The sequence below is a fragment of the Cyanistes caeruleus genome, chromosome 1 (assembly GCF_971803275.1).
Source record: "Cyanistes caeruleus chromosome 1, bCyaCae1.hap1.1, whole genome shotgun sequence".
Classification (NCBI taxonomy): domain Eukaryota; kingdom Metazoa; phylum Chordata; class Aves; order Passeriformes; family Paridae; genus Cyanistes; species Cyanistes caeruleus.
Genome location: NC_141701.1, coordinates 101,855,083 through 101,878,474, shown reverse-complemented (window position 1 = coordinate 101,878,474; position 23,392 = coordinate 101,855,083). Strand labels below are relative to the sequence as shown.

The 23,392-nt window shown below is 40.2% G+C and overlaps 1 long non-coding RNA gene across 1 annotated transcript in view; it reads left to right on the top strand.

The window, feature by feature from the left end:
- Positions 1–5,391: 5,391 nt before the first annotated feature.
- The window catches only part of LOC111923650 (uncharacterized), a 90,517-nt gene continuing 72,516 nt past the window's right edge, over positions 5,392–23,392 (top strand). Inside the window, exon 1 of the long non-coding RNA XR_015274858.1 lies at positions 5,392–5,658. This is a non-coding gene — a long non-coding RNA (uncharacterized LOC111923650). The remainder of the gene's footprint in view (positions 5,659–23,392) is intronic.

The following is a 23,392-nucleotide window of genomic DNA, read 5'->3' as shown; positions in this document are numbered from 1 at the left end:
CACAGGAGATGCCCATGGAGCCTGCTGCTGCTCACACTGCCCTCTGTGTCCTTCTGCCCTGCAGACAGAACCCTAACTTGAACTCACTTCTCTTTCATCTTCTCCTTCCCATGGACTTTTTCATTTTAGAAACTGCTGAAAACCTGCAGCTGTCTTTTTTACCAGCAGCTCTCAGGCACATGGGAACACAGATAAAAAGCAGGACATTCCATTACTCCAGGAGCTCACTACCCTGCCAGGAGTAAGGCTGACTTCAGTTCCTCAAGGTTAAACTGTCATAAGAAGTAAATGCAGTACAGTTGCCTTGCTCCTTTCTCACTGTGCCTCATGGTGACCTGATGAGATCATTTGACAAGACCATAAGGGAGTTTCAGAGACAATCCAGTCCTCAGGCAACCTTAAAGTAAATTCTGTAGCTTATGTATTACAGAATCTGCTGCAAATAAAAAATCAGGGTCAGATTTCTCGACAGACTAAATTTTCCCAGATGGAGTAGTCTATTGCCATGCTTATAACCTATGGGTTGGACTTTTCCAGGTATCTGCACCCAGCAACTTAATTTGTTGGCAAATATTTCACAGCAAAAAAACTTACTTTTCATTGTTGAGCAAAAGTGAGGGGCAAAAGTGTCCTACACACCTCTTCTGAGTTGATCAGGCACTCTCTGAAAAGCAAAGGATAGCCTTACTTTCAAAAAATTTCTGCAAAGTAGCAGTCTTCACCCACTTTGTTAAGTGTTCCAGGAGAATTAAAGCCCAATATGAGCAAAATGTTTACAACCCAGTTGGGAGAAGAAAAAACAAACTTAGGAAAGAAAGTCAGCTATGATAATCTACATCTTCTTATACTTGCCTGGAATACTCATGCAATAGCTTTGTGGGACAAGCTCAGAAAAATCGATATTCCAAATGAAATATCATTGGAAAACTCTTCTCATTTCAGCTCTGGTCTCAGTGAGGAGTTGTAATGTATCTATGAATAATGTTTAGCTTCAATCTCTTTTACAGCCATTCCAAACAGATGAGCAATTTTTGAAAAGCTACTGTTGAAGATGCACTTTTGCCTCTTCATCAAAAACGTATAAAAATGAAATATATTGCAGTATTTATTGCAATGTATTACAAACGTTCATGGTGATCCAGTACAGATGCTTCTTCTTCTCTGTGGCACTGACCTTCAAAAGTGATGATGTGAAAAGCCCTAGATTTTACGACAGCTTAACTCAGAATACATTACAGCTCCTATATTAATATGTATTTGTTCAGCTGTAAACTTGGAATATGAAAAGAAACTCTGTACCTTGTACCATGCTATAAAGTTTAAATATTAAGAGAAAGAGGTTCAAGGAACTATAGCTAGGATTTAACAATATTTCTGTGAAATTAATATCCCTACCACAAAAAAATAATTTTTCTGGGTGTTTTACGAATTCTGCATTTGTTAAGTGAATCTAATTATTAGCAATGTGAAACCACCAGAGTAGCAATAAATAGACCTGTATGACACAGCTATTTAGATAAGCTGGTCACTTAATAGTTAAGTTTGAAAGGAGGATTCCAAGACAAAAGATGCATGAACAATGTCTGTGATATCTGGGTTGTCTGTGTCAGTAGCAAGCTTTGTGATCCAGTTCAGTCAGCTTGAGCCAAGCAGACAGCTCTAACACTGCTCACTGAAGGACACTTGCTCTCCCTGTAGCAGAGGTGAAAACCTCAGGAGCATTACAGCAGTGATTCCTCTGCACAGCCCCCAATAGCCTATGGCCCTCACCCCTTGGAGGTGCTGACTGATCCCATCTGTTGCTGGCCCTAGACTTAAAAGCACTGTTTCCACAATCAAGGGCTCCAGAATCAGACACTACTCTAATGAGGGAATGACACTAGTGGTTACTGCCTTAGGCATGCAGAGCTCTCCAGCCAACTTTGGCAGTTCCCTGGAAAGGAAAAGGAAGGCACAACAACCAGTCCTGGAAAAAGGCGAACACTTAGGATTATCAGCTTTCATGCTGCAACTGGCAGAATTTTTCTGGCAGAAGGAGAGAAAAAAATAAAGCAAAATGAATGACCAGAAATGTCATTTGTGGGATCATTCAGGGAAGACATGGTTCAGCCTCCATGAAAACTACAGTTTTAATTATGTTTGGGCTCCTTGTGTTGCTTAACCTACACGTCTCTTTCGTGTACACAGTGTTGTTTTACTCCCATGAGTTGCATGTCCACCCATCCTGTCAGGCTTGAATTATGGCTTTGTTTCCATGGGCAGTGAGAGAGCTCTGGCTGAGAGAGTGCCCTCACCTCTGCAGGTGAGGTGTGATTGATAGCAGGCCCATGAACAGCGCTGGCTTTGTGAGGCATCAGTTCTGCTTCTGGACAATAGCTGTGCCAAGTAGAAAAAGAGCCCCCAATTCCATGCACTTCAGTCACAGAAACAACACAGATAGGATTTGAGAGGTGTGCCTGAATAGCAGGTGGAGGGGGATACTCACAATTCATGCTGTATGTAGCTGACTGGAAATAGTGAATAGCAGTGCAACTACACAGCAAGCCCAGAGGGGAGACTGGGGATCTGTAGGATTTGAGATCAGACTGGGGATCTGTAGGGTTTGAGATCCATCATGTGGATCACACTGGGTTGTGTACTGAGCAGACATGCTCAAAGCAGCACTTGCTGCTGGAATATGGCACAGTCACAGATGTAAAGGACGTGGGATAATTTGTAAATTGCAACATCTTACCATGGAAGACAAGTCAGGAGGTCTAGAAAAGAACCTGCAGACTTCTTAGATGCAAATGTAACTGTTGAACACATTTTTGTGGCACTACCATCAATTTAGAAATATTATCTGTTGGCTCTGGGCTAGTCTTCCAGAATGGGTGGCTTTAACTGTTCCTCTTTTCCTTTATAGAACGTTTTCAGTATGTCCTCATTTCTTTGATGTAATAAAAGTTAATTTGTCTTTAAGATTTGTGTCTATGGCAAAAAATTGGAGCTTTTATATTATTCTACTGTCTTGAACCAGTTCTTCCAGTATATTTCTATTGTAGAGTCACTTTTGTGGCATTTCTATGTGCTGTTCCAATGTCTTCCATATGGACATAAGTTCAGCTTGTGCTCAAAACATTCATTTGGGAGTACTATGGTTATAGGCAGTGTGCTGCTGGGACTGAACAAACCAGCTTGGAATCTATTACCTCCCACTCACTGCTGTCTAACTATATTTCCTGGCTTCTAATTGTCTAAAAATGTGTGTGAGTTTACTTGCCACTCCTTACATGTGATCATTAGATATGCCTTCAGATTTATACAGCACTCTTAGAGAATACTGAAGCAAGTGATCTCAGTTCTTTGATATTGAATGTGCCTCTAAATGAGAAGTTTCAGGAGGGATGAAGGTGAAGATGACTCATGAAATTAAGTAACTTACATTTTAGTATATATAAGGCACGTTTATGAAGGAAACCAATCCCTGTAAGAATAAATAAAACATACATAGTGTCCTTCTCTGTTCAGCCTTAATAGCAGCTTTAACAGTATGAAAGTCACATTAATACCTTCTGCAATAAAATGCATTTTCTGCATAACACAATGCAATGAGAGGACTGAAAATTCTTACATCTTTCAGACCTGCCTCCTTTCCCCAGTGAGATTCTGAAATTTGGAATATGAGCAAGAGTCAGAGCCAAAAGAAAAATGCTTTGATGCACAACATTCAAGAGCAGTGGAATATAAGTTTCCCAGTCCAAAAGCAAACAATCCACACCACTTTATTTAACTAATCATATGACTGTCCATTTCCCTGACCCCTCAGACGAAAGTACATATACAATTTATTACACATGTAATGGAAGTTACTTCCTTCCAGCTGAGGCACAAGAACAGCTCCTTTTCTATTACAATGTGCAATAAACCCTGAAAAGTTTTCAAGTGAACTTGATTAGTCTGCAGAATAGAAGACCATAGTAATCATCAGCTACTTTCTGTTGAGGAAACAATTTCCAACTGAAGAAGGCAGTAACCTGTTACATTAAGCTAACATCATCACAAGCAGCCACCTATTTAGAGAAGTAGCTATTTAGGTCCCTAATAATCTGTTTTGTATGTACCCAGTCATACCACACTCTTGGCTGGATTAAGCTGAACTCAGCAGTTTGATGTCTTCATATGTTGGACTTTGGTGTGCATCCCTAAAATATTGATTGAAATCCTATTAAGGAGACTTCTTGCAAGGGTCTTCAATACTGAGATGTATATTGCAATTTATATTCCAAAATATTAAAGAAAATAATTTATCAATATCTTTTTTTTTAATGCCAGTGAAAAGTTTTGGCTGATGTGCAGTCCTAAGGAACAGGAAAAGGAGAATTACCTATTATCTCCTGCAGAGAAGAATCTCAAAGATTTGATGACACCACTTTTTAGAGGACTTTGAAGTTTATAGCCTAGTGAAGAAAGCCTTGCCATACAGTCTGAAATAATGCCTGAGTATCATGGTCCAAGATTTAGGCAAAGGAAAATGAAAGAGGATAGCACCTGTCAAGAGGATACTGGTTTCAGAATTCCTGTGGAAATTGCTTAAGGGAGAAAGGGCTGAAACTGCTGAAGGAGTCATGTATTTTCTAGACCTGGAACAATGTGTTCATTAACCTTTGGCAGTGAAACTGTAAACAGTAAAACAGTAAGTAGGGGGCAGGCACCCTGTCACTGTGCCTGCTGTGTGTGATGGACTACAGGCTGTGCCATTCTCCCACAGGGAAATAAGGCCCGGGAACATTTCTTTTTCTGTAAGTATAGCATTTAGCCAAAGCCTAGGGAGTCTCAATCCACATAGAGACAGCTGAGACAGAACTATTAGAAATAACACGTGAGCCCAGCTTTCCTGAATGACACAGAAAAAAGACAAAAAAAAGATGATTTAAGATTTTGTGGAGACCAAGGAGCAGAATCCCTCTGACTCGATCTTCTCGAGTGTGACCCGGCTAGCTCAGTGACGAGGTTTCTCTTCACTCAAGTTTCGAGCCAGCATATGTTTGTGAGATTCACTGATTTTCTTCAAGAATTCAAGTCTATAGAGCGAGTAAAGAAATCAGGGGGGGACTCTCTCTCTGGTTTGCATTCCACAGTTTATTTCTGTGAAGGGGAATCCAAAGGATGAGAGACCAAGGATTTGGGGTCTGGGGGGTCTCTTTTAACTGGGTTTCTTGGAGGGAGGGAACATCATAGAGAGAACCAATTATTTTTCTCAGTTAGTACATCTTACAAACTTTCTACAAACCAAGGTTGCACACACCAAGATAAGAAATAACAGACACCAATTTCTTCAAATGCCCACAAAGGTGTAGGAGTATTCTCCACAGAGGGGCAGAGGAGGAGAGAGGGGGGAATTGATTTCCTGACAACCCAGGGGGGAAAGAAAGGGAAGGGAAGGTAAGCATGTCCTCTCAGCTTCCATAGCTCAGAGGCATTCTGGGACAGGAAAAACAGAGTTACAAACTTCCGTGTTGGAAAGAAGGGTCTCCTTTCTCCTAACTTCGTGCTTTCCTGGGCTAAAGAAACTTCAAGCAGCTGGAAATGCCAGCGGGGTCCTCTCTTTACTCTATCCGGCCTCTCGCCGTGGGGCTGAGGAGAGAAACTTCAGTAACCGTGGTAACTTGATGCCAGGTAAACAATTAGGAGAAAGAGAAGCTGGGGGGGAAATCACAACTGAAAGATGGGAAAAGATACATTTCAAGCTATCAACTACAACATCCCTCCATAAAGCAAAGCAGAAAAAGCCAAACAAGGCTTTTCTGTTGGACCCTGTAGGACCTTCACGGAAATGCAGGTGGAAAGTGTTTACAGGTATGGTTTCCTATAGTGTCAGAGAAAAAGGTAGAGGGAAGGTGACAAATCTGTGTACCCAAGGAGCAAGTCATAATAAAAATTGTCTATTGGAGCAGAAGGGTCAGCGGGGTACAGCGAGATAAAGAGCAAAGAGCTTGGAAGAGCACAGGATTGCTGGGTGAAAAGGAGAGTAAAGCAGCCTCATCTCAGAGGAGCTTTGAGCCAAGTGGTTTTACACAGTGTTTGCAGCAACTCAGAAAGCTATGGATGGACTGAAATGAGCCCTGCAGAAAGGACCTGCCTGCAGGGAGCAAGACCCTAAGAGCATTGCCATTGCTAGCTTTCCCAAGCCAACCTCGTGTTACAGCCTATGTGTTTAGACTCTTTCTGGTATTTATTGCCAGGTTGTCCAGAAAGAAAATTCTCAGAAGATCTGTTGGCAGGCCCCTGAAAGCTCTAATAAACCTTAGCTGCCCTTACCAGGCTTCACATGGGACCACAACCTATACCTGCCCCTGGGCCCTGTGGCTTCTATTCAACTCAGACTGGGGAAATTCAGTCCTTACAGCTATGCTGTTAGTGTACATTCAGCTGAATCTATTTTCCCCTGCTCTAGCTTATTGTCTGCGTCTTCTGCAGGTACTCTGGAGTTACACTGTAGGCAGTATTGTCTCCGGGCTTTTATTGAGGTGTGAACCTGCAGTGGCCAGCTTTGCTAGCGTGGTCAGCCCAGCACAAGCAGTGTGCCTGTGTGCCACAGATACACCTCTTCATATGGAAAGAGAGAAAGCTGTACTAGTCTGAAAATGGAAGTTGCAAATTGTGCCCATACAGCTGTGCTGGGCTTCCAAGGACAAGAACTGCAGCTTTGCACTTCAATACCTGGCCACTTTCTATGCTTCACAGAACACATTGTAGGAGAGAATACTGCTTTGGACAGGGAGGTCTGTCACCTAATAGTAAATGCACATAGGGTTGGGGGAGGTAACTTTTGTATTAGCCTTGGTGACCAGGTGGTACAAAGCCTGGCTCTTTTAAAAAGAAAATGCTTTCATCCCAAGGTTCATATAAAAGGCTGAAAGTATGAGAGCACTGGAAGAAAACAAGAAACTTGCAGTTGCTCTTAAAATTAAATAGTGCCATATAATCTCAATAAACAGGAGTGCAAGAGCAGAGCCAGTCTTTCAGAAAATGCACGGTGTGCCGATTTTCAAAGTCATCTCACCATGGTTTAAAAGCTGCCCCTCCTTTCAGCTGCTGTAACTCTGGGAAGGTGGGAGGCAAGTGTGAGCAGTGTGACTCAGATTGTAGTAGAAAGTTTTATACTTACTGGTGGCGTGACTCCAGATTATGCAGGGTTTGGAAAAAAATGGGAGCCTGGAGTTGTGCGTGCTTTTCTGCAGGTGTATTTCCCAAACAGCTTGTCACACTTGCCCCTTGCAAGTGTGTCTGGATGAACAGTCTGTGATGCTGCATCACTGGCCTGGATTTCCCTCTAGCATGGGAAAAGGTGAGAAAAGGGTAGATTTTCTGGAAGTATTCCTCCCCTGGGAGTTGAGATGCTGCTGAACTTCCAGCTGCTGCAGTATTTGCTGCCCCATGCAGAGCCCTCTTGGTGCTAACTCTTCACTTCCCTCTTTTGCCCTCTGACTTCAGGAGCCACAGCAGCTTGCACTTAACAGAGCAACAAGGGAAATTTCAGTACTGCTTTGTGACTAACTTAAGCAGTTCAGGGTCCTTTCCCTGATTTCTTTGCCTACATCACAGAGGGAGAAAAGTATTCCATATAAATATAAAGTAAATTTTTTGCTGAACTCCCACACAATATGCAGGAACTCGGTTGTCATTAAACATAAGACTATAATGAGTGTAATGATGACTGTGGCAATTTGTGTAGTCAGAATGCTGCTCTGTTGTCACCAGCATTACAGCTATTAAGCTTAAATACATGTGAGATGTCTTGTCATATTCCATCACTGGACTGTGATGACTCTGGAGAACAGCACTGGGCACATGATGTTGAAGGGTACTGTCATGCTTACAGAACTGATCCCAACAGTAGCACCTTTCACTGCAGCTGGCACTCAATACATTCCATATTTCCATTTTTCTTATCTTCTCCTTGAGGGTTTTGGTAATTCTGCTTCATTCGATTCCCTGTGTCTGAGGTGAGACAGGCAGCTGCAATTCTACAGGTCTTGGTGTCATCTGTCCTTACACTTGTTTCCAGGGGACCCATTAAAAGCTAATAAAATTTTCCTGACTCCAGACTCGTTAAAAGAACAGAGACAGCTCAAGATGTCCAAAAGCAAGTTCTTTCTGGGCACAGTCACTGTCCTCTCTCTTCCTTGGAGCTGCTTTCCATGGACAGGCAGCCTGTCAGCTGCTGTCTTGCTGCCATTTATTGCATCCCACCTGGCACTCAGACCTTTGTCATTTAATGTCTCAAATTTTGACAAGATTAGACTGTCTTTTGTTGGTGCAGTGGAGCTTTTAGGGCAAAATTATGACTATATGTTTGTCCATATCATCAAATTTCATTGATCTTTTGAAGGACACCTTTCCAGTTTCTAGGTTTGAATGCTTAGGTTTGAGTACAACTGGAAAACAAGCTCCATGAGATAACATTCTAAAATGTGGCATAACCTGATGCACTTCCAGAGATTAGTTTTATGTCTTGGATCTACCACTAAATTCAGGTGATCTCTGTAAGAATGCCCATAAATCCTTTAATCCTAAATCCCAAACAAATCTTATTAAGCATAATGGAAAGTTCAAAAAGAACACAGCAGGAAAATATTAAGCAAGGCAGCATCCAGTCAGAGTTATTATGAATTTTGGTTAATCTCACTTGCCCTTCTCACTTGAATTTGTCACATTTGTAAACACAGCCTTTGTAGACTTTAGTCAGTTTTAATTGAAAGCCAATGACAGTAAAGTACATTTCATACATTTTTAAAGATGTTCCTTAAAGAAATTGATTTTGCTTAATGACCTTTTTTATTTTTCTTATGATAATGTAGCAAATATGAATCTCTGGTTTAGAAAAAGGCATTGTAGGGAGTGGACTGAAAGAACAGTATGTCTTCAAAATGACCTATTTTCAGAAATCACTTGGCAATTTGTCAGAATGAGAGATTTAACTAACCAAGACCCAATTTTAAAATAACTATGTAAATGAAATTATTTCAATCTCTTTTGAAGACAGGTAAAGCAAACTTCAGAGCATGCTATAAGTATCTCATGTCCTCCCAGCCACCTAAAATAAATTACCTTTAGTCACTATGGTAAAATCATGTAAATCAGCACAGTTTGTACAGCAATCAATCAATAGTTCCCTATTGCCAAGTGAAGTGGCATATTTCTGCCACTGATGCATGGCTGATTGGAGAAAGACAGGCTTCAAAGCAGGAGCAAGATTAGGATCAGTTGAGACAGCTCTTACCTACCTTGACTCTGAAAGAAAGTTAAAGATTTCAAGATCTTGGTAGCCTGTACTGTCCTTGGATAAAGGGGAGCATTTCATCTGGGCTTCAGACTGACCAGGAGTTTCCTGCAATGTCTTCTCCTCCTCTGCTCACATGAGACATACATGACTGGTTTCAGGTGCTATCTCTTTGAAAGACTATACTGAGCACTAGCACAAAGTGAAAGCATTCTCTAAGAGTAGGCAAAGCTTGGGGCTGCTCAGAGAAGCAGGCTTGATATCAAATTGTAGACCTCGGAACACTGGAAATAACAGTTGAATATGTGCATCTGGTGAAATACATCAGATATTACATGGGTATTTGGAGGAGGATAAAACTGGCTCAAAGCACCTAGAATAATTTTTCTCAAAAGTAAATCAAATAAATACAGGAGGATAAAGAATTTGCAGCCTATAAAACACCATACTTCATAAAATTTCACTCAATCTTACCTGAGCATCAGACTATGCAGGAAAAGCACAAATTTGTACATGTAGGACATAGCATAACACACTTGCAGGGGATGATTAGGAGTCAGTAATTCTCAAATCCATTATCATCACATGGCTGGTTGCCATCAGAGCTGGCTTCAAGATCTGACAGCGGTCTTATACTTCCATGCATTGATCTCTTTGATGCTTTTGTACAAAATATCTTTACATAAAATGGGAGTTTCAGGGTAGGGCAGGCTCCATGCTGAGACATGCACATGGCTTTTTCCACTGATTAAAGCACTTTGGCTGAAAATTTTTCTGTTCCTAAAAGGGAGGGTAGAAAGGAGAAAAAAATCCAAACTAACAAGCACAAACCTTGTCCCTTTCTGGTGGGGAGCAAGTTAACGCAGAAGTGAGAGGCAGGGCTGTGAATTATAGCTTTTTTAGCTGCTGTCCTCTCAAGTGGCACTGATAGCACAGTTCTAAGTATTGCTGAACAGTGTTCGAACAGCATCAAGGCTTTCTCTTCTTCTGACTCTGCCATGTTCCCACCCTGCCCCGCGAAGAGAATGGGAGTGAGCAAGAGGCTGGGAGGGCATGCAACCAGGCAGATGTCCCAAACTAACCAGAAAGCTTCATCATGTTGTGTCACATCATGCCCAGCTGTAAAACTGAGAAGAGGGTAGGTCAGGGAATTTTTGCTCATGGTCTGAGTGAGCATTAATCCCTCCATGGGAGGAGGTGAGTGAGTACTGTCACATCTTATGTAGTTGCTTTGTTCGTTCATGTCTCATTTGCTCGTTAAGCCATTCTTATCTAGAACCATAAGTTTGCTCTTACTCTTCATTTCCTTCTGCTATCCCACTGGGTGTGAGGAAGGGAATGAGGTTAGAGGGGTGTGGTGCTTAGCTGCCCACTGGAGTTAACCCCCAATATCTTACCTTGTTTCCTATGCCTTTTTGACTCTTCATTAACATGTTTTCTCTTTTTTTAAAATTAATAGCTTAATTTAGCTAAAGATTATGATGTTTATAAAATATCTGGCTAACTGAAATTTCATCTGCACATCTGTGGCTGTTTGAAACAAAGACGACTCTTTAGACCTGCAGCCCCAACACTTTGCTTTAGGTCACTCAGAGTATAAAACATAATTTTCCTTTCTTACATAGGCTGATGTAGGAGCTAGACATTTTGGGATCAGTGAGGAAGGAGCAACTTCTTGCCACTGTGATTAGGTCAGGTTCTAGAAAGAAGGGAAGACTCAGTTACTGGATCAGCTTGTAACTGCCTCTTCTGTTTGTTTTTTGGGGTTGTTTTAATCTAGAGAGGAATTGACACTGAACAGTGAATTGTAGTGTGGTTAATAATGACTTTCATAAGTATTTATATGGCTTTCCTAATCTGCTGCAGCTGCTACAAAGTAGCTGTGGGTTTTCTGTTATACCTTAATGGACAGCAGATTTTGAAAGAGGCGTATTTTTTACTATTAAACAATACTATGCTATAAACCTCTGCTTAACCTTATCTTTACTTCAAATAGGATTTTTGAGTGGTCCAATGCTCTCAGTATGAAAATATTAAGGCACAAATCTCCTATGTTTCCTTATAAGAGTGAAAAACACAGTGTGGATTTTGTGCAGTAACTCCTGCAGGAGTCCATGTACAGTTCACTTATTCAGCATGAAGCCATGCAGGACTTGCAAACTTTCCAGGAGTACATGAAGGGTTTGCTTCTGTTAAAAAGGACTGTGAAACTTTGTGTGCACAACAGAATTATCAAACATGCTGAAGTCTTGTGGAGTATGAGGTTCTACCACAGGTTCTAGGCAGGGCAGATGGGATTGGAGAAATGGCTCTGACTTGTCCTTTTCTCAGCTACATCCCATTCACTACTTTATTTCTGGGCCTACCTGTACCCACAAATTGTATCATCTTGGTTTAAAAGAAAATAAACAAACTTGGATCAGCTCCCTAGAAATTTTTCTGTAACCTTCCTAAGTGTTTAATAGCATTAGTTTCAGTTGCCACGTAAGGAAACCTATTCTGTGGTCAAACCTGAGCAATGGCAAACAATAAAGGTAGTCTGATAGTCGTGAAGTTATCAGATATTTTGCACTGTCCCAGGCAGAAACAGTTAAAGCCTTACTGTTTCTGACTATTCATAAAGTACAGAGTCCATATGTATGCAGGTGAAAGTATTTAAAAGTAAGTTTCAGTAGCTAGAGCTGCTGTTCATGGTACCCAAAGACAGCCTGAGTAACTTCAATACCTACTTAGCTAAATTTAAACCCAGACCATTGTAAAACAGTAAAAGGAAGGTATTTTGGACCTATTTATTCTTATTTATGCATTGTACTTATAAATTTGTAATGGAAATAGAGGAGGTCAGACATTATATTGCTGTAAGATGACACTAAAATAAAATAGCTAGAGATTGGCAATTAGTGTGTAAGAACAGTTATTGGAGAAACAATTAGATATAAAGCATGCTACGGCAGATCCTCCATTCTAGAATGTCTTGCTTAATTGCTTTGTCTCAAATATTGAAACCTCTGCTGGTGCTATTTCTGAGTAAAAAAAAAAAAAAATCTGATTAACTGGATTTATACCCCCTCATGCAGATTTTCTTTTGAACGGTGTGAATGAACAGCAGAAAGGATTGAACCTAATTTTCCTGTGTTCAAGGAGATACTTGTAGCTGAAGAAAAAGTACAGACTAGTTTAAATGACAGGTTCCTTTCTAGCACAAAAATTTGAAACCTAATTCTGGTGTTCTAGTAAATACGTTATCAAATGTGTAAAATAGGTGATTTCTAATTGAGGACCAAAAAAAGTGAGAGCCCCATTCTGCTTTGATCAGTTATAGCTGATGTAGTTTGCTGTATTTTCTCTGTGAAGTGTTTGCAATATGCTTTAGTCATGTTGAAGTATTGCAGTTTTGACCTGTTTCGATTTCTTATTTCATTGTAGCATCTTATTTTAAAGCCCAGATTCTGCAGGGTAACAAGATTAGTCTTCTGCACTGCAAGAGTGAGCTAAGAATGATTGAAGACAAACCTGGGATAGTGTTAAAGTGCTTTCTAGTTATATCTTGGACAGCATTGCAAGCTGGAAGTATTTCTCCATAAGAGTAGGTCTACAATAGCATGACATTGCTTCAGAGTTAGTGCAGGTATCTCTACAGAGTGCAGCACTGTGCTGTGTTGACAGATTTATTCACAGCTTTGAACACACTTCATCTGAACTTGCCCATGCCTCTTTTTATGTTCCCTTGCAAACTAATCTTTAATGCTCAAAGGAGCAGGAGGCAAAACTGCCAGCACTAGCGGCCAGATTGTTTCTGGACGTAAATGCAAACCGCAGCCCTACTGTGGTGTGAGTGATACAGCTGTGTTGAGTGTTTTCAGCACCTGCAATGGCAGCGTGACCTGTGAGTGCATCAAAGCCATCACACACCTGCTAGAACCTGCACTATGTACAGTGCCCTATATATATATATGTATATATGTACCTGCCTGCTGCTACACTCCAAGCTCCCTTGGCAGAGATTGGCACCTACAAGTTGCATGAGAGGCTGCCTCGTGCCTTACGTAGGTGCAGAGCAGAGGGAGCTTTGCAGAACTTAACATAGTCTGTGTGATGGCTTTTTCCCTCAGTTATTCAACTTGATAATGGATCAGCACAGCTCTGTGTAAAACTGTTTTGGGGTTTTTTTGCCAGGTTCTTGATTACAAACAGCCTTTGGGATGACTCTTGAACAGTCATCCATCACAATATAACAGCTCCTTACTAGAGAGGTGATGAACATGACATAGTGGTTAATCTCTTCATATCTGGTAGGCTGTTCTAGTCCCCTTGCTGGCATGCACTGGAGAAAATGAGATTTATGCCCATGTCACTCTTATGTAATTAGAACTCAAATCTTTAGGAGCTTTGGCCAATGCACATTGCAGTGAGGCTGCTGCAACTTCTGTCTGAAAGGCTCTGGTAGAGTGGGTTTGCCTAGAATTTCCTGACAGGCATAATTATATATAATGTCACTCGTGCTGTTTACAGAACATAGCATGGGGTGATAGTTATTGCTTTTGAGAAGTGTGCAATCTTCTCCAAAGTCATTTTTAAATATGATTCATGTGGAAAATTGGCATTCGCAAACTTTGTACCTACACTTCCTATCCCTAGGAGCTTTTCAATTGGTTGTGTTTTAGAAATACATATTTTTAGGCAGTAATAGGAAAGTATAGTAAATAAAAAATAAACAGAAACAAGTTCATTTCTGAGAATAACAATGGGCCCAGGGAATCTTGGTTTTCTGTATCTGAATCACTGTACCTTTACAATGATGACTCTACTGCTTCCTCTGGCTGCTTCCATTTAGCACAGAGGGGAATTCCACCCTTGCAGTGTTTTTAACTTTTGTGACACCACTGACCACCTGATCACACTCATGGGAAAGCTTTGCTATCATTTCTCTCATCTTTTTTGTCTTCATTCTTTCCATGCTCAGGAAGAACATTGCATAAGACACACTGAAATTCATAGGAGCCTTCTGCACAGATTAAGAGTCTGTATGGATTTTTTCTGTGTCAGATTTATGAGTCCACTGGTAATGGGTTCGTGACATGACAGCAGAACATTCTCATATGAATCTAACTCAGAAGGCCTAAACTAAAAATATTTTCTTGTTATTTCAATAGAACTGCATTTTCCAGAACAAAAGCATGTTCTTCAGCATTATCTGATGTTTCACAAAAACTCCCATCACCAACCCAATCCATATTTCATTTTTTTACCTAATTCCAGGTATTTTGTCCAATATGATGTCCATAGCATCTGGCTAAAATTATCTAAATACACATGGAAGCTTATAGTAAATTGTAATAAAAGCCAAAATGAGATCATATGAATGATTAATAAAATATTGTCAAGTCAAGACTAGACATTTACAGATATTGTGCAATTCAGCACTCTCTTAAAAGCAAGGTCTTAGAGTCTTTAACCCAGAACCCCACATCAGGTTGTGTCCTAAATATTTTCAGTGAAGGAGACTCCATTTATCAGGTAAACCTGTTCCCAGGTGTAGCTAGATTCAGTGAAGAAGTTTCTTCAGAACTCTCTCTGAGGCAAAATGTAATACTGGCTTACGAAATTTGTGAGTGAATGGATTTTGCCTGTTCATATTCTCAGACTCCGTTGATTTATGTTGTTGTACATGAAACACAAAATGCATTTTGTAAATGTTATAGTCAAAATAATTAATGTTACAGAGAGAACAAGGGATGCCTACTCTTCAGTCAAAACTTATTGTTGTGGTTCTTGATACACATATCTTGATACAGATATTTTAGTTCTTGATATCTGAACCAAGATTTCCTATTTCTTAGAAGGCAGCAGTTCTAGAGGATGATCTTTTGCTTAAGGATCCCATCTGCTTGCACCTTCAGGAATCTTGAACAATGAGGAGAAATCTTCCCTGTTTTTCCCTTGTCTGGTAGGAACATTTTTTCCTGTCTGGTAGGAATATGTCTCTTCATGAAAGTTTACCAGGAAAAGGGATGGCATAAGAGGCCCTGCAGCCTTGTTGCTGTCCTGCTATTGTGATGCAGGATCTCCTGCTGATTGACACATCTCTGCTGTGGCCTTACCAGAGTACAGATCTATCTTCTGGTCTTCACGTTAATTAACAATCATCAGTCTTACTCCTGAGGGCATTATCTTGGGAACTGGCTTCTCTTTCTCCAAACAGACTATTCTTTTAACCTTTGTCATGCTCTTACTTCAGGTACCTGTAAATTCTTACACTCTGCTCATATTCATACTCATGTTCATATTTCTTTTGTACAAATTTTAATCTTTCCATGGAAAATATCTACAATTCAAACTTGCCTCCAATTACATGCCATGAGCTTACCACATGCCCATGTTTCTTTGACTCATACATGTATCCATTAATAAGACTATCCAGCAGCAGAAGATAGTAGTGCCAATGAGTTACTGCCACTCCTTTGTGTTTGAAATTGTCTGCAAACCTCAGAAAAAAAATATTCAAATATCCTTGTTTATTTGTAATTTTAATGACACATGCCTTGAGGGAAAAGTGTTCTAATTCATATCTGCAATTATTCTCCATTTTGGAGAAGGCATTTTCTCTCCACTCAGCTATTTCTAACATAACAAGCTATGGTAGAAATAGTCATGTTAAGACATTTTTGTTTAACTTCCTTAATCCCATGGTGCTATGAAACTGCTTCTTTTTCTGTCACTTTGACATATCACTCCTTTCAAAAATTTGCCTAAGCATAGTAACTACTTTAAACTCCTGACAATTGATTAGAACAGGTTTGGAGCATAAAAAAATGTTTTTAATTAGATTGAATATTACTTTGAATCCACAATGTTTGAAAATAGGAAATGCTGCTTGTTGTTATTAAACCAAGGAACCCGTCACCAAAGTCATCAAAACTTATCAAAATCTAGGAGGTTTGCCTTGGAGAACAGACTAAGCATGAAGACTATATTCTTATGGCTCTTCTCAGAAAAAAATGTACTCTGTGGCCTTTTAGCATTGCTAAATAAGAGATAAGAATATTATTTCTCACACTCGGAAATATATATATATATATAAAATACTATTAAGCCAATTACATAAATCTACTGAAGTATGACACTGAATAAAATCTTTTTTAGCTAGTTTATGCAAAGGTTCATATTCTGATGAAAATTATTGTCCTTACCCAGACCAACCTTCCATGGAAGCCAGTGGGTGTCTCTTTGTTGGATAAGTACTTCAATATGTAGTCTGGGTAATTCTGAATTTAAGTGTAAAGACACTTCAGATCTAACACTAGTTAGCAAACTAAATGGATTTTAAATGTCCTCATTGGTGAGGGAGGAAACTGAGGGCATGAATGCTTGTCTAATAAATCATTGTATGTCATCTCTCTTCTGTAACAACCTTATTAAAATTCCAGCTGTAAAGTGCTACAGTCTGGAAGGTGGTCCAAGGCAACAACCTTCCTGGAGAAGCACCCCTGGGAGGACACTCAGGCGCACAGGCACTTCCTGCCCTGCCAAGAGTGGTCTCAGCTCTGAGCCCTAACAAGGGTTGTTGAGTGATTCCAGCTTCTCAGGGGACGCAGAAGAAAAGACACACAGCTGCCATATGGGATTCCTCAGGAGGCTTTACTCACCTTCCTCCTTGGAAAGATTCAGGGAGCCAGAGGGAGCAGGGGTTTATATAGAAAGAGCAGGACCACTCAAGTGAGGCTTCAGGGGTGGAACAAAGCAGAAGGACCAATGGGATACATTGAATCTGCATGGGGTACACAAAATTTGCATGGCTGCAAGGCATGCTGGGGAGGGTGGTTCCATTTTGCTCACCTCAACTGTGGCTATTAGCTAGGGTTTCTCCTTTGAGGGAGTGTGGCAACCTGCAGTATATTGGCTTTCTCTTCAGGGGAGTGTGATTATGTTGTTAGCCAAGCCTCTGGCCTCCACAGCAATGTACCTGCTTCCACAGCTTGTTCAGCGTTATATACTGAAGTGTTTTCTCTTGCTTCTGCAGGTTTTGGTGCAGGGTTGGAATCCTTGACCTTCTGAAAGTGTCCAATCTGAATTGCTGAGACACTTCCTCCGGGTTTTAAAACTCTGAAAAAAGGGCATAAGCAGAGTGCAGATTTGTCTGTGCCTTGCCTGGAGAAATCCTCAGGCTTCTTTAAATTAGCAAGTTAATGCAGAAATGACCTGGTTTCAGCTAGGACAGGGTTAATTTTTGCTGTGGGCAGGAAGGGCATGGCTAGGACCTGGAGGTTATCCTATAACACCTCATATCATCTTCCAGGGACAGGGGAAAGGGTCTCTTCTTGGTCAGGGCATCATGGCTGTGATTCATGTATTCCTGGTTTTCCGCATGGTGAGTGCTCACATGTGAATTGTTTGCTTCTCTTGTACACTCTGTTATTAATATTGTTGCTGTTACTGTTTGTTTTCTTATTTCATTGCTGTTTCTGGTAAATTGATGTTATCTCAACCTGTGATCTTTACCTTTTGTGCTTCCAGTTCTCTCCAGCCTGCTGAGTAGGGGAGGAGGAGAGGAAGCAGGGAGCAACCAGCACGTGGTTTAGAGTGTTTCAATGGGAACACTAAATTGGGGAACAACATTCCTAAAACATGACAGGAAGGCATCCAGCATTTTTCTGGGCTGAATGCCTCTCTGTTCATTTCTCACTATGAATTACAGCTATGTGAGTCTGCACAGCCTGCTTCATCTCCTCTCTTGATTAAACTGATGTTGCTTCAAAGCCACTTTGCCTTCACAAGGGGAATGAATTCATCCTGAAACTCTGTTTTTGGAGAAGAATTCAAGCTGCCCATGATATGTCAATGTAGGGTGGCACTGTTGACCAGTAAGTCAACAGAAATTTAAGAGGTAATTATTCCTACAGGGCTTTAGCCTCAAAAATTCAATCTGGAGCTCCTGTCACACCAGAAGGTTCCAATAAAAGCCTTAAAAGAGAGCAGCAGCATCTCCTCCCTCATTGTACTTCCCACCTCCCACCATACTGACTATAGATTTTGACGTGGGTTTTGTTAGGTTACTGGGCTTTTTTCCCCATGTTTTTCCAAGGCTTCTGTTCCTGAAATAGCTTCTACAGGAAAGTAAAGAATGTTCTGCTAAGAAAAATGCTGTCAGGAGTCTCCTGAAGACCAACATTATAAAGCTGGGGAAGGCTGGATAACCCAGCCTTGTTCTAACTCATCTCTGCTGCAAGTACATTTTGTATAGGGAGCACATGAGCTCCTAGAGGCTCCATCTGCAGCTCATTATCTTTTCTCTCCCTTCTTTCCCTCTCAAAACCTCAGCACAGGTTTTGAGGACCATGATACTGAACTGAATTTATGTTTTGTATTTATGTTTAATTTATGTATGAATTTATACTCGTGTCCATCTACTGATGAGAAAACTGACGAGTGTTATCTTGTAGCATAGTTACAGCAAATCTTGACTTGAGTAACTACCACAGTACTTGACTTGGCTTCTGTTAATTGAAGGCTTGCAAGCAGGCTGTCTCAGCTCTCCCATTAGCTGCACTCCCAGCTGTCTGGAAACACCTGATATCCTTGCATACCCTTGCATAACCAAGGTTGTGTGGCATTTACTATTTTTATTTTGTCAACAAACTAAGACCAACCTTCACCTCTTTCTGTATATCCTGGGTCACCATTGTATATTATGTTCTTGCCCAGTCCCTATGGATAAAACAACTCCAGCAGGCACAGAAAAGGTGAGGTTGGTTTCCTCTTATCTAAATTGTTCGCATGCATTGCTTAAAAGCTTCCTGACCTCTGAGGTACCTCACTAGTAAACTCTTTTTCCTTCACACCTCTTACTACCTCTTCACTGTTTCCTATTTTTGAGCTAATTTTCTATCCTAAAGCTATTATTTTAACCTGTGTACCATAACTCTCTGCCTTATTCAATTATCTTCAGTGTGGAATCTTATTACTCTTTGAAAATGTAAGTGCATGAAACACACTTACTCCTGCTGCAGCAATATTATCTCTTAAGAATGAAAGCAAGTTAGTTTAAGCAGGCCTCCTAAGGGTCCACAATGGATATTTAGAATCAAATTATTCACATGAAAGTCTTCATTAAATGTCCTTCATATCATTTCTTCACCTATCCCCCTTTTTCCTTAACTATGCTAACTAGGCTGTAATTTGTTTGTCATAATACACTTTGAGGCTTTTTTTGTTCAACAGCAGTTGTGGGTTTCCTGTTTTCCAGTCCTCTGGAGTAAGTCCTGTAAAGAGAAAACAAAGTTCTGTCCCCTTTGTCCTCTGGAAAGTTTGGAGCAAAATAACTGTTTAACAAATCTGCCATCTTCACCCTTCTTGCCAATTCTCTACTATCACTTTTTAGTGGACCAATTTTCTCTTTTATGATCTGTCAAGTGAAAATATATGAGAAAAGTCCTTTGTTTTAGTTGAGCATTGCCTGGCAATTTGGATGTTTGGTTTCCTTATTTTACACTTTTAACCGGAAAGAAACATGCTGCCATTTACCCTGGTAACAGAAGTTAGTAACTATTGCATTTGTCAGGCATTTTATAGAATGCTACTTGAATGAAAGTTCTTTATCATAACCCCTGCTATAATAAAGTGCTGATGCATTTCCCACCTTTCTCATCAAAAAGCTCTGTTCTCTACAAGGCTGATATAAACAGATGATCTTCTGGGGGCCTTTTGCTGCCTTTGTAACATATGAAGGGCTTTAGAAGGAATGGTAGCACTCTATTGGAGAGTTTGGAAGCTTGAAAAAATAGATAATACCAATTACTTTCTGTATCTGTCAAACTGAATAGAGAAATCAATTTACATTTAATAACACAATTCCTTTAACAGCTATGAGAATCAGTATAGACCTCAGATTAGCTGCTTCACCACATGTTTAGCTGGAGCTCTTTTATGGGAAAGTAATGGTACTTCTGAGATCAGCACATGTTAAATCCCACTGAATTTACCACGAGGGAAAGCTTATTTCATCTAGGTCATACCTGTATTATGAATGCTTTAAAATCAGAAAATTGGAAATCTCTCATTCATTTGCAGTTTCCATATAAAATGGAAGATGGTTGCTTGAACTTAATAAGCCTATAAAAATCAGGCTTATCTTCTGTGTTCTTTCATGGAATAAAGTTATGAAAGAAGATCACTTTCAAAACCTTGACAAACATGGAATGGATTATTATGCATTTTGTAGAGGGGCTTGTCTTCTCTAGGATGATACTTTAAAGCTTGTTTTTCTCTGTCCTATTTCAGCAATTTTAGAGGATCTGTAATGCTGCTCCTACTGGCAGAGTGGGGAAGAGGAATGTGCAATTCTTACGTGGGAAACATAAGCACTAGGTCCGCAATCAGAGATTCTTCGGATTTTTTTCAGGTTTTGCAGCTGTCCTTGTGATACAGAATCAAAGAATATCCTGAGTTGGGAGGGACCCACAAGGACTGAGTCCAAACCTTAGCCCTGCACAGGACACCCCAAGGGTCACACCATGTGCTTGAGATCGTTGTCCAGCCACTTCTTGCACTCTGTCAGGCTTGGTGCTGTGGCCACTTCCCTGGGGAGCCTGTTCAGTGCCTACCCACCCTCTGGGGGAAGAACTTTTATCTAATAGCCAACCTAAATCTCCCCTGACAAACTTCAGGCCTCAAGGCCACTGGTCACCACAGAGCAGAGATCAGTGCCTGCCCTTGCTTTTCCCCTCACAAAGAAGTTGCCACTGCAGTGAGGTGTCCCCTCAGTCTCCTGCAGGCTGAACAGACCAAGTGACCTCAGCCACCCCTCATACAGCTTCCCCTCACGGCTCTTCACCATCTTCATTTTCCTCCAACCTATCAGCTTCCCCACAGGTACTCATCTCAAAATCCCAAATCTTGCTAAAAATGGGATTTAGACTATTATGTGTAAGTGTTAATCCAAAAAAGAGATGATGTTTTTCTGTCAGAACAATTTTGTCAAAGAATGCTGATTTTTGGTAATATTAGAAACATCCTTAATAGCTTTGTCAAGATGATTAATAACAGAACCAGGTTTCTTAGGTATGGAAAAATAGGTTTTTTTCTTACTTCTGTACAGAGTTATAATGCAGCATAATAATGCTAAATACAAAAATGTCTTAAATGATTAATGGATAGCAGGGGTAAATGTACTCTCATGAGACTTGCAGAGGGCTGCCACCCAAGGGGACATCAAAAGCGTAGGGGATTTGGATTGGCGGAACCTTGCAAGTCTAGTAAAACCACCTGACTGGGAGGCAATAAATCTATATGTACAATGGTACAGGTGCAGATGAATCTGGAGAATTTGCTGCATACTCTTGGGGCAGTCAAAGTTGACCATACAGGAGGCTGTGTTGTCCAGGATGTAACTGCTGGGTTGAGGGAAGGGACTGATCCCTATTCTCTAGCACTTGAGTGTTGAAAATACAATGCCTGGTTTTGCCTCTTCCCACCAGTAGAGACTAATAAAGTGGAGCCAGTCCAATGGACAGCTGACAGGACAGTGAAGGGGCTGGAAGATGTCACATGCTGAGAAGACTAAAGGCCCTGGAACTGTTTATCCTGGAGAAGAGAAAGCATTTAAGGGGATCTTCTGTAACATGTAGGAGTCTTGTTAGAGAAGATGGAAGACAGGGTCTTCTCTGAGGTGCATAAGAAATTGAAAGGGCAATGGTTAGTTGTTGCAAACTTCTGCAAAGAAAATCATATGGTTATAAAGCAAAACTTTTACTATGGCAGTGATCAAACACTGGAACAAGTCATCTGGAGAGGCTTTGGAACTCTTAAGAGCTTGACTGGGCTCTTAAGGCCCTGGTAGCCTCACTTGACTCTGAAGTCAGCCTTACTTTGAGCATAAAAGTGAGATTAGATGGCACTTGAAAATTATTTTCAATCTAAATAACTCTGAAAAAATGTGCTAAAGTTTGATAGAGAACTTGATAAAAATTTTGGTAATATGGATTTTTTTTTTTTCCTTAGAATGGGAAAATTGTTTATAATTCTACAAGTGAAGAAAATTGCTGCAAAACTGTTCCCATCAAAATTGTAGTAAGGCTGCTCCTGATTCAATTTTAAAATTGTCACAAATATAAATGAGTTTAAATATGATCCTTCTACCTCTCTTTTAGTTCAGGCAAATAGTGTGTTGTCATATACCAGTGATTAATGTGCATCTTCCTCCTATTTGAATCCATGGCATGCTAAACAAAAAGCAGAAACATGAGTTCTGCAGTTGAACTCCAATTTGTTAATCATGATTCCCAGGGTAGTGCTCACAGACCACAAGAGATGGCAACCCCGCTGTGCTAAGTGTTCTACCAGCATATTGTATTGTTTTATATTACAGAAAATGTAATTTTTCCTAATCATTTGACATCTGGAGTTCTGTGATACAAAAAATAAAATATTTTTTGGCCCAAGTAGTGGGTTTGAGCAGCCAATGAATATTTTTCTACAGTTTGTTCAAAACCAGACTTATATGTGCACATTTTCATGAAAATCTCAGCATTTTGAGTCCTTGTGTACTCATACAAATATTAATAACTGCATACTGGAATTAAGAGTCTGCATGTAATGGTTTGTATTTGGTGGGTTTTGTAAATTAAAAGGTATTATTCTTGGATCCTGTTTGAAAGCTTAATACAATTTATATAACAGAAAATGTGTATTGCAACCAGCTGCACATTGTGCTTTAAAAGTTATGCTAGTTCTACAAGTTAATTTAGAAGGTTGCATCTTGTATTGCATCTTGTATTTTAATAGAGAAGGCTGAAAGTATTTACAAGACCAAGTTTATTTACTGGAGCAATTTGAGAATACTTTTAATGAGGTATGGATAAGAGGATTCCTCATACTATTTGGAGAATTCATAAATAGGAGAAAATATTATGAATCAATCCCTTGGTTTTCTGAAAGATCAGAATACAAGCAAAGACCAGCCCTATTTTATTTCTCCTTTTAGACCAACATTCTCTTTAGGATGCAGGTAGGCTCCACAGGAGCACACCCAAGTATTAGTTGTGTAGCTGGCAAAGGAGATAGGGCCTTTAATAGTTGTTTAAGGAAATCCAAGTGAATTTTAATCCTTTTTACAAAGAAAATGTTCCATTA